The sequence below is a fragment of the Vombatus ursinus genome, unplaced genomic scaffold, assembly GCF_900497805.2.
Source record: "Vombatus ursinus unplaced genomic scaffold, bare-nosed wombat genome assembly UNPS02014774.1, whole genome shotgun sequence".
In the NCBI taxonomy this organism is placed as follows: domain Eukaryota; kingdom Metazoa; phylum Chordata; class Mammalia; order Diprotodontia; family Vombatidae; genus Vombatus; species Vombatus ursinus.
This window is the reverse complement of record NW_020954552.1, coordinates 22,290,604-22,301,935: the sequence shown is the minus strand read 5'-3', so window position 1 is coordinate 22,301,935 and position 11,332 is coordinate 22,290,604. Positions and strand designations below refer to the sequence as shown.

The 11,332-nt window shown below is 42.7% G+C and overlaps 1 protein-coding gene across 1 annotated transcript in view; it reads left to right on the top strand.

The window, feature by feature from the left end:
- The first annotated feature begins 1,038 nt into the window (after window positions 1-1,038).
- The window catches only part of FAM169A (family with sequence similarity 169 member A), a 69,853-nt gene continuing 59,559 nt past the window's right edge, over window positions 1,039-11,332 (top strand). The window contains exon 1 of the mRNA XM_027864246.1: window positions 1,039-1,068. The gene's annotated coding sequence lies outside the window, so the exon portion shown is untranslated. The remainder of the gene's footprint in view (window positions 1,069-11,332) is intronic.

Below are 11,332 nucleotides of genomic sequence, written 5' to 3'. Positions count from 1 at the left end.
GAAGGGCCGGCTATGACACAGCAGTTAGGATCTGGATACCTGGGAGGGACGTGTGTGGCGAAACATCAGAAGCAGGAAAGGATGGACATCCTAGACATTTTGACCTTAAAGGAAGATATGCAAATTGGGCATTATATCCAATGCAATGTGTTCGTATCTATTTTTGCGCAGCAGGAGCAAGAAGGGATGGATATCCTAGATATGTTGACATTAAAATGAGGAATATGCAAATCAGGCATAACATCCAATGCAACATATTCGTATATGTTTTTGCGTCGACACCTCGGTCATTTTCCCCCCTCCAGGCTGCAGCCCAGAGCTAGGGGTGAAGGGGGGTGGGGGAGGGGAGTGGGTGTTGCACAGTTCCTGATATAGACAGTTACTCTGGGAGGCGAGGGGGACAGTAGTGATGGTGAAGTCTCTCCCATAACAGTTTTCCCTTCCTCCCAGTCAGTGGCTCCCACTGGCGGGTTCATGCATGGGGGTTGGGAGTGTCTGCGCCTGCCATCCCCTCGTGACCATGACCGTGACCGCGGTGGGGGGGGGGGGGGTAGGGGGTTAAAGAGATGGGGGGCGACGGTGGGGGGGGGGGCGGGGGTAGGGGTGGGGGGGGGGGGAGATACGACTTTAAAGGCTGGGGGCGTTGCAGAGTGTGCGTCAGTGGCTGGCGGAGGGGGCGAGCAGTGGGCACAAGCTGCCTGACAGACGGACAGACGGACGGACGGCTTGAGTGATAGACAGACAGACGGTGGAACTGAGCCAGCTGGGGAGCTGGGGGCGGGCGCAGTTGTGGGCGCAGCCGGGAGGTAGGACGAGGGGCAGGCGCAGAACTGGGCCCTGGGCGCAGTGAAGCCGCTAAGCCTCGGCATCCCTGCCGCCGCCTCCCCCGCGGCGGAGGAGAAGGAAGGGGACGGCCGGGCGAGCGATCGCCGCTGGCCTGGGGCGCGCCTGCCCACAGCCACCGCAGCCGCTGCTGCAGCGCAGCCGCCTCCAGCTCCATTCATTCTCCGAGGCTCCGCCTCCTCCCTGGCTCCTCTCCTGTGCGTCCGGAGGGCGCGCCCAGCCGAGGTAAGTGAGACTCCGGGTGGCTTTCTTCCCTGGGCCCGCAGCCCCCCTCCCCCCTCCCCATCCTTTCCTGGCCTTGTCCTTAGCCTTGGCACTCCGGTCCCCGAGAAACGTTCTCCAACCCCCTGGTGCGGCGGGCGGGCAGTCAAGGCCGAGCTCCGGGAGACAGCCCCGGCGTGCGAGGTGAGGGGCAGCCATGCGTCCGGCCCCAGGTGCGCCCAGCTTCGTGGAAGCTCCACCATTTTGTGTGAGGGAATTTCTCCTTCTCCATTCCACGTCTCCAGCCTCTAGCTGGGTCTCTGCAGCTGGTAACCCTCTCGTGCATCCCTTCCCTCTCCCGCCCCCAGACTCCCCCCCACCCTTACTTAGGCTCAGTGAAGGGGTGAACATACTGTACCCTTCAAGTTTGAGTCCTTTGGGGATAGAGGACTGGCTATGTGGTCCTCTAGGCTGCTGCCCCATCAGTAACCTTTAAATACTCTTGACTAGTCGCCCAGAGGTTCTTTGGGATTCATGAATTTGTTTTTTTAAAATATATTGATGTATCTCTCGATATGATTAGCTTTCTTTGTAATCCTATACATTTTATTTTGTGTATTTAAAAACATTCTGAGAAGGGATCCATTACCATCGCTATACTTCGGAAAGGGACCAAGAACCCTTGGATTAGTGGGAGGGAACTTGGAATTCAAAGCATTGATTTCCCCCCCCCCCTCCTCGAGTTGTGACTTCTTGACCACGCTTGTTTTTTTGTTTTTTCCTTTTGTGTGTGTGTCCCTAGCAGTGAGCACAGTGCTTGGCACGTAGTAAACGTTTCATGAATGCTTGTTGACTGGCTGGCTGGCAGCTTTTTTACAATCCTATAGATGACTTATCAGGATCATCCTGTCCCTCAGGAAATCAGTATGTGAAGCCTTGAGCTCTCTAGATGGCTTTATGGATGAACTTATGAGTTGGGGTCATAGTTCTTTCGATTTCTGCCATTGGGAAAAAAAAGGATTAAGTAGTCCTTCCTCAGCTCAGCTAAAGCAGTTAGAATATAGAAAAGATTTAAATTGTCTTTTCCATTTTTCCTATCTTCCCCTTTCCCCTACGTTCCTCCAGACTTTGGTCTTCTTAAAAATAGAATGAAATAAATGTATATCTGGGTTGGTGGGGTTTGGAGGTTTGCTTTTTACCTCCTGAAAGAGGAGAGAGGGATTAGAATTAAAATTAACTGGTCCAAATTTAGGGACCATTACAAGGAAAAGTGTGTATATGTAGTATATTAACCCACCAAGTGCCATTTGCTTGGTTCCAGAAAATTTTGCAGTTATGTTTAGATGTAGTATTGTTTATTTATATGCTCATCCTTCATTTATTGGGCTGCCAAGGAGATGATAAATTGTTTATTTGGGCCATAATTTGGATTATATCCAGTAATGTAGAGTTGGAATTGTGTGCAGAATTTAAATAATAGAATGTTGGTTAGTGACTGTTGCATAATGCCTACATTTTGTGTAAGTTAGTTTTATGGAAGAGTCACCAAAATGAGTTTGTTCCAGGCACTGTTAGTTTCTGTTTTTCTACATTATAAAGATTCACAGTTGACCTTTAGAAGTGATAGGATATCTTGGTTTTCTTCTGGAGTATTTATATGGGGAGGATTCTTTACTGACAGGGCAGAGTCTACAGAGATAAGTTTTGGTTTGGTTTTAGTGGTTCGGGGAAGTGAGAGGAGTTGGGGAAAATTCCATTGTGATGACTTTCAAATACATAGTTAACATGCTGCAATTTTCTGCTGAAAATTTGTAGTTTTATTATTAGAAGCTGCCATCTTAAAAGCCACCCAGGAAATAATAAATAAGCTATGGGTGGCCGCATTGACTTTTCACAAGGACAGTTATAAGAAGTTTTTATATTGTCCAAGTTCTTACAAATGGTATCCTTTCCCAGATTAAAAACTGAATAATAATATAAATCTGAAGTAGGAATATAGAAAATTATACTCAACATGTCTAAAAAGGAGAACTGATTACCTTTTCCCCTAAACCTGACCATTTGCCAAATTTTGCATTTATTTCCTCATGAGATGGCATCATCCCAGATCATAACCACAAAGTCAGTCTTCCTTGACTTTTCCTCTACATCCCTTTCCCTCATTTCCAAGTTGCCAAGTCTTGTTGATTAGTATTAGCTCTTAAACATTTCCTATCCAAAGTCATACTAATAATTAGCCCCTCATCCCCTTTCTATCGTGGATTCTTGGAATAGTGCTCTCATTTGTCACCTGCTTTCAGTCTTCATTTTTATTATATGAAGATGTCAAATAATTTTCCCAAATTACAGGACTGATCTCACCTGATCAAAAAACCTTCCGTGGCTCCATATCTAGTTAAAGCCCAGAATCTGGTTTCAGCCTACCTTTGAAGCCAAATTTTTCGTTGGTCTCCAGTATGTTAGAGACTAACTGGACTAATGGCTGTCCGTTTCCTCCCTTGGGGCATTTGTCTCTTGCCTGGAGTATACTTCCTCCTCTTAGTTTCTCAGAATTAATTCTTATCTTCCTTTTAGATAATTTCTGTTGTTGCCTCCTCTTTGAGTTCTTAACTATTCCTGGAACTTCTTTGACCAAGTTAAAAAAAAAAAAATCAATATAGGAAGGGAAGACCCTCCTGGTTGCTGGCCAAAACCAAAACGATTGCTTTTTACACTCTGCTTTGAGCCATCAGGGCCCAAACTATGACCAAATGAGGCTTGGACTATGACCTACTGTTGGCCAATCTGTGAGAGCCAGAGTGATTTGGGTTTGATTCTTTGCCTAGTTTCTTCTTAGCCTTAATCACTGAATGGGCATTGCCTCAGTCAAACTGAGACCTGGGAAAAGACCTAGCTTAAAAAGGCCAAGGTCTCCCACTGCATCAGGGCCATCTCCAGTTGTCCAGATCTATATTTTGCCACTGGACCTAGATGTCTCCATTGGAGAGAGTGAGACTGGTGACTTTGCACAGACCTTCCTCACTTAAATCCAATTCATGGCATCACCTCCCTGATGTCATGTTCCTCTTCGAGAAGGAAGGATAAACAACTCCTAGAGCAGTTGTTAATGTTTTCCTTAAATTGTCTTGTATTTTCCTCATGTTATATATCTCTGTAGGATATAAACTACTGGAAGGCAAAAAAAAATCTCTGACCTACTACCTTATGTATTGTAGGTGTTTAATAAATACTTGTTGCTTGTTGAAATGAGTGTACATTTATAAAAATGCCTATTTGCTCAGCATTGTGCTAGGAATAAAGACAAAAAAAAATGGAACAGTCCCTGTAATTTCTTAAAGAAATTACATTTTACTGGGAGAAAACACAGCTTGTACAATAAAGTAATAAAGAGGGAGGGGGTGTAACTAATGTCTGGTGGATCAGGAATGGCTTCCTGTGAGAGAAGATACATGAACTGGTCCTTGAAGGAGCTGAAGAGAGTATTCCATGCATTGTTAAGGACAGCCCGTGCAGAGGCAGGGACAGTGTAGCCAGATCCCTTGAGTATGTGAGTGTGGGAGTAATGTGGATGCAGTCTAGAAAGATAAGTTGGAGCCAGATTGTGAGGGGCTTCAAATGCCAGATGCAGAACTTTGTATTTTTTTCGTAAAGGTAGTAAGGAGATACTGGAGCTTCTTGAGCAAGGAAATAACATGGTCAGACCTATGCTTTAAGAATATCAATTTGGCAGCTGTGTGGAAAATTGATTATAGAGAGAAGAGACTGAAAGCAAACTGGTTAGCAGGCAATTGAAATAGCTATAATCCAGAGAAGAGGTGATGAGAGGTTCTCAAGTAAGGTGGTATCAAGGAGAGAAGAGGAGGAATTCTAGAGATGTTGTGGGGATATAATCAGCACTTGGCAACTGATTGGAAATGGGGAGCAAAGGAGAGGAAAGAGTTGAGGATACCTCCAAATTATTCTCTGGTAGGGGAGCTGGAAGGATGTTGGTATCCTTGAAAGAAATAGGGAAATTAGGAAGAGGGGTAGATTTTAGGGGAGGAAAACTTCTTGTTTTTGGAAAATGTTGAGATGTCAGTGGGACATCCAGTTGGAAACTTTCAGAAGTCATTTGGGAGATGAAAGATATGTACATATGTATATGTAAATATGTATGTTTTTATGTATGTGTATATGTAAATGTGTAAATCCACATTTAAGAACTATTTGCATAGAGATAGCCTTCTTGAGGTAGCTGGGTGGTGAAGTAGGTAGACCATTGTGCCTGGAGTCTGGAAGACTTGAGTTCAAATCTAGCCTCAGATACTACTACAGATACTATTCATACACACTAATTGTGTGACCTTGTCACTTAATCTGTTTGCCTCAGTTTCCTCAACTGTAAAATGAGGATAATAATAGCACCTACCTCCCAGGGTTATTGTGAGGATCAAAAGAGGTAATATTTGTAAAGTACTTAGTACAGTGCCTGACACATAGTAGGCCCTATATAATCAGAGAGAGTAGTGTCAACAAAAAACTCAGGGAGTATCCAGGAGGAAGGAGTGGTCAGCAGTGTTATACAAGTGCAGAGAGATCAAAAAGGGTGAGTACCGGGAAAAGATCATTGGTTTGGAGTAGAATATTGGCATTCAAAGCCAGAATGATAGGGGTTGAAGTGTGGATTGAGAGGAAGTGGAACCAAAGAGGGTAAGACAGGGTTTTTCCAGTGGGGTATGGCTATGGAAGGGAGCATAAATACACAGAATACAGTAAGGGAATGTCAAGGTCAAGTGAAAGGTTTTTGTTTGTTTGTTTTTACCAGGGGGGCTATCTGGGCGAGTTTTGTAGACCACAGAGAAAGAGTTAGTGGATTAAAAGAGATTGAAGATTAGAGAGGGGATGATGTAGGGGATAAGCTCCTAGAGGAGACAGGGAGGAATCAAACCAAAGGCAAAAGTAGACATGTTAGCTTTGGCAAAGAGAAGGACCACCTCTTTGTCAGAAGCTGGAATGACGGAGCAGGAATTTGGGGATGTTATTGGGGAGATTTAAAATGTAGAACTGGGAAGAAGAGGGAACTCATTATGGATGCCCTTAATTTTCTCTGTACACGTGAAGTGATATTTTGTGCTGAGAGTAGGAAGGGGGGTGGTGATGTGTCAGTAGGTAGCTTGAGGACAGCAGATTTTGAACATCTGTGGAGAGTGCAACAGGAGACATTCAGGGAAGAGTAAAAAGAATTGCTGTATAGCTGTGAAGGTCCAGTTGAAACAAGACCATGTAACCAGCACAGTTTTGTGACTTCCTTCAGAGGTGGTTGGCATCTCATGTAGAAGCAGGGAAGTCATCTGGTAGGAATAGTTTAGGATTGGGATGTGGAAAGGGATGAGTAGTGGTGAATAGGACAGCGGGGTAAGAGATGCAAGAGTAGAGGACAGCATAAAGTCGAGCTGGTTACTTGTAACCCTAAGATTTCTTTAAACCATCCCATCATAGTCACATTCTACATAGTCAACCCACACCTGTGCACTCTGTCTTTGTTGGTTGGGTTGTTGTCCATCATTCTCAAAGAAGACCCAAATGACATCACTATGTCAAGGTCAAGGTACAGTGTGTCCAGCTGTGGCTGATCAGACCAAAACAAGCTGGGAAAGCTCTACCACAGTTTGGGGCACAGGTAGTGTAGCCCATGTGAGTGGAGATGTCTCTAAATTTGCACTTTTCATGTTTCTTTTGAGCTACTGCAATTCTGCTTTGCTTATGGAGCACAGTACCTTCTTCAACCAGTGCACGCCATGCGTGGGGGTGGGGCCGGCGGTATGGTTCTGTGCCAGTGTCTCCCATGTCTTAAATCGTTCCAGAGTTCTTCAAGACCTTGATAGTGACCTTGTATCGCTTCTTCTGACATATGTGTGAGCACTTGCCTTGTGTGAGTTCTCTGTAAGATAGTCTGTTAGGCAAAACGTAGCCCATTGGAGTTGCACTCTCTGCAGTAGAGTATGAATGCTTGGCAGTTAGCTCAAGAAAGGACCTCAGTATCTGGTACCTTATCTTGCCAGGTGATCCTCAGAATCTTCCTAAGACAATTCACATGGAAGCAATTCTGTTTCCTGCCATGGTGTTTATACTCGCTTTAGGTTTCACAGGCATATAACAATGAGGTCAGCACAATGGCTCTGTAGACTTTCAGTTTGGTAGACAGTCAAATATCTCTTGTCTCTTACACTTTTCTGTCTATATATACTCTTTCTAACTGCCCTAATAATGATAAAGTTATTAGTTACACGTATCATCTTCCCATATAGGAATGTAAACAGTTTTTAACTTTATTGAATCTCTTATGATGTCTCTTTCATGTTTATCTTTTTATGCCTCTGAGTCTTCTGTTTGGAAGTCATATTTTCTATTTAGCTTTGTTTTTTCATCAAGAATACTTGAAATCCTTTTTTTTATTAAATATCCATTTTTTCCCTCTTAAGTAACTCAGTTTTGCTGGGTAAGTGATTTTTGGTTCTAATCCTACTTCTTTGCCTTCTGGAATATCATATTCCAAGTCCTCTGATGCTTCAATGTGGCAGCTGTTAAATTTTATGTGCACCTGACTGTGGCTCCATGATATTTGAATTGTTTCTTTCTGGCCAAAATTTCCTCCTTGACCTGGGAGCTTTGGAATTTGACTATAATAATCCTGGGAGTTTTCATTTTGGGATCCCTTTTAGGAGGTGATCGGTGGAATCTTTCAATTTCTTTTTTGCCCCCTGGTTCTAGAATATCAGGACAGTTTTTCTTGATAGTTTCTTGAGAGATGATGTGTAGGCTCTTTTTATTTTCTTATCATGGCTTTTAGGTAGTCCAATAATTTTAAAATTATCTCTCCTGGATCTATTTTCCAGTTTAGTTTTTTGCCCCAATGAGATATTTCACATTTCCTCCTATTCTTTTTAAAGTTTCTTAATGTCTCATAGAGTCATTAACTTCCTACTTGCCCAATTCTAATTTTTAAGGAATTTTTTTTTTTTTTTTGGTGAGGCAATTTGGGTTAAGTGACTTTCCCAGAGTCACAGAGCTAAATGAGTATTATGTGTCTGAGGCAGGATTTGAACTCAGGTCCTCCTGACTCCAGGGCTGGTGCTCTATCCACTGCACCACCTAGCTGCCCCAAGAAATTATTTTCTCTTTTTTTTGTTTTTAGGCAGTAGGGATTAAGTGACTTGCCCAGGGTCACACAGCTAGTAAGTATCAAGTGTCTGGTCTGGGGCTGGATTTGAATTCAGGTCCTCCTGACTCCAGGGCTGGTGCTGTATCCGCAGTGCCACTTAGTTGCCCCAAGGAATTATTTTCTTCAGTGAGCTTTTGTACCTCTTTTTCCATTTGGCCCACTCTACTTTTTAAGGGGTTCTTCTCTTCAGTGGATTTTTGAGGCCAGGGTCCCTGCTGCCTTGTGAGGGAACACAAGCCCTCTTCTCTGCCCTAGAACTGTGACTAGGGCCCTGGTCCCTTGTGGCCGCACACCCTTGTGCTCTGCTTCACTCTGGGACCGCCACCTGGAACTATGGATGAGGAGTGCAATAGGATCTTGAACCCAGTGCCAGCAAAGAGTCGCCTGTAATCTCTTTCTGATCAGTTGTTCAACCCCCTTACAGTCTAGGTTGCTGAGAGCTTTTGGAGCCACTGCAGCCGCTGATATAACCATCTCCAAGGTGTGCAGGTGTTGAGGAGGTAGTGTTCCACCTCTGCTCTGTGCTCCGCCTCAGCGTGGCAACTTTCCTGCCAATCTCCTAAGTTGTTTGAGGCTGCAAAATTGTTTTGCCCTGACCTTTTGTTGGCTCTGCAGCTCCAGAATTCAATTTGAGGAGGTATTTTAAAGTTGTTTGGAGGGGAATTTGGGAGAGTTCAGCTGAGTTTCTGCCACTACTCCACCATCTTGTCTCTTTCAGTGCAAAGATTTCTATGGGAGGAAAGCGAGACTAGAATGGGGGGTGATGGTCAAGAGTAGAATGACCAGAGAGGTTTTGGTGAGAACTAAGAATAGGTGAGGCATAGAATAGGACAGAAGGATGGCGGGTTATGGTTAAAGGATTTTCAGCATTCTGGATTTTGGTGTTGGAATTTTTGTGGTTGATACTGTCAAGGATATGACCATCTCTTCCTGTGTGTGGTTGAGACAGAATGAAAGTGGAGGTCTTTGGAGCTGAGAAAGTTAATTGAACTGGGAAACCATAGTATGTAAAGGCATCAATATGTATATTGAAGTCACTAAGTATAAAGGCAGGTGGGTATAGTGAAGAGGAAGACTGAGGCTGATGTTGAATGCCTTGATAAAGGAAGGACAATGATCTGGGGCCTGTCATGCTGCCAGAATTTGGATAAGGTGATAGATAGATATAGATAGATGTGTAGATATAGATACATCTCATATATATATACATATATAGATATATCTTATATATATATACATATATAGATATATCTTATATATATACATATATAAATATATCTTATATATATATATATATATATATATACGTATATAGATATAGATATCCTCAGATACTACTACGGATACTACTGTATCTCACCTTATCCAAATATCTGAATTGGTGGGGACCTTGGAAGAGGAAAGATTGAATGAAGCGGCAGAGGGACAGTCTGGAAATAGAAACCAGAAGTTAGTAGGATACCTGCTTCTTAGAGCCTGTACCGGCCGCGCAACTGCCAGCATCAGACAGTCCCTCACACTATCCTTTGTGTTGGAGACATGAGAGAAGTTAACATCTCGTACTGGTGATTAATGCAGTGTCTTGGGGTTAAGGGAGTGAAAAAATAAGTCTATTACTGGGTAGTTCATATCCATCATATTCTCACAGTAGAATATAACGATGATGACAATGAAAATGATTAGATAGCATTTATATATTACTTTAAGGTTTACAAATTGTTTTACAAATATTATGACATTTTATTTTATCTTTGCAACAACCCAGGGAGATAAGTGATGTATTATCTTCATTTTACAGATTAGGAAACTGAAGCAGACAGTAGTTAAGGATCACACAGAGTCATAAAGCATCTGAGGCTGGATTTGGACTTAGGTGTTCCAGACTCCAGGTCTGGGGTTCTATCCACTCCACCTTTGAAGGATGAGAACCTCATGTTTTTGTCTTTCCGTTCCTAACTCTTAGCATAGAGTGAAAAAGCAGTATTTTATATATTTGGAAAGGGGATTTATTTTTTAAAATAAATTTTTATTGATTTTTTTTGTTTTGTTTTTACATCACCTGCATTTCATTCCTCCCAGAGAGCCATCCCATATAACAATGAACACTCAAAGAAAGAAGAGGAAATACAGAAAAAAAATTACCCAGCAAAGGCCTGTTTTCAAACAGTAATAACTCTGATAGCAAGCATTTATGTAATGGTTTAAACATTGTACATATGTTATCTTGTGATTCTTAAACAGTAACAAGGACAGCCTTAGAACTGCCCTGGCCTCCCAGGTATTCCCTGGATAAAGGCTGGCCCTGGGTAGGACTTCTGCATCTGTAAGCTTTTTGTTCCCACTAAATTCCGAGCTGTGTCAGCCGTACCATTTCATCATATGCCATGTGATAGAATGACTAACATAATTAAATCTGTGCTACTGCATTGTCTGTGGGATCTGGAAATGTTTTTCTTCAACTGTCTTAGAGATTGAGCATCATTTGTAAATGGCTGGGAAAATAATAGTAACTCACATGTATATAGCATTTCCTTCATAGAACTCTGTGAGATAGGTGAATTTAAAACTGGAAGAGACTCAGAGGCCATCTGATTGGTCAGTTGACACACATTTATTAAGCATCTACTATATCCCAAGCACTGTGTTTACAATCCAAAGAAAGGCAAAAGGCATGAAATTGGTGAGTTTTAGTATCTAGTCTTAGATGTGATTTTATTTTCTTGTGTAATATTCTAATTGCTGCCTGTATTAATGTGGGAAAAAATAGTATGGCTAATAGGGACCAACCACAAGCCCAGCCCTGGAATATAATCCAAGATGACACTCATTAGTATTACTCTGCTGTGCCCAGCTCTTGGCTGGTTGGGACAGGTAGGTGATTGGTGGTGGGACTCTTGGATAGTGAAGACACTTGGATTTGGGGGGATAATTGGAAAGTGACTATTTGAGAAAAGTCCTGAATCCCATCTTAGAAGTGTTTTCTGTTAAATTTTAAACTATTGCCTTCCAAGTTTGGGAAGTAAGTGGGCTATACCTTAATTATGATCTAACTGGTGCTATGAATGGATTGTTGTACTTGGAGTCAGA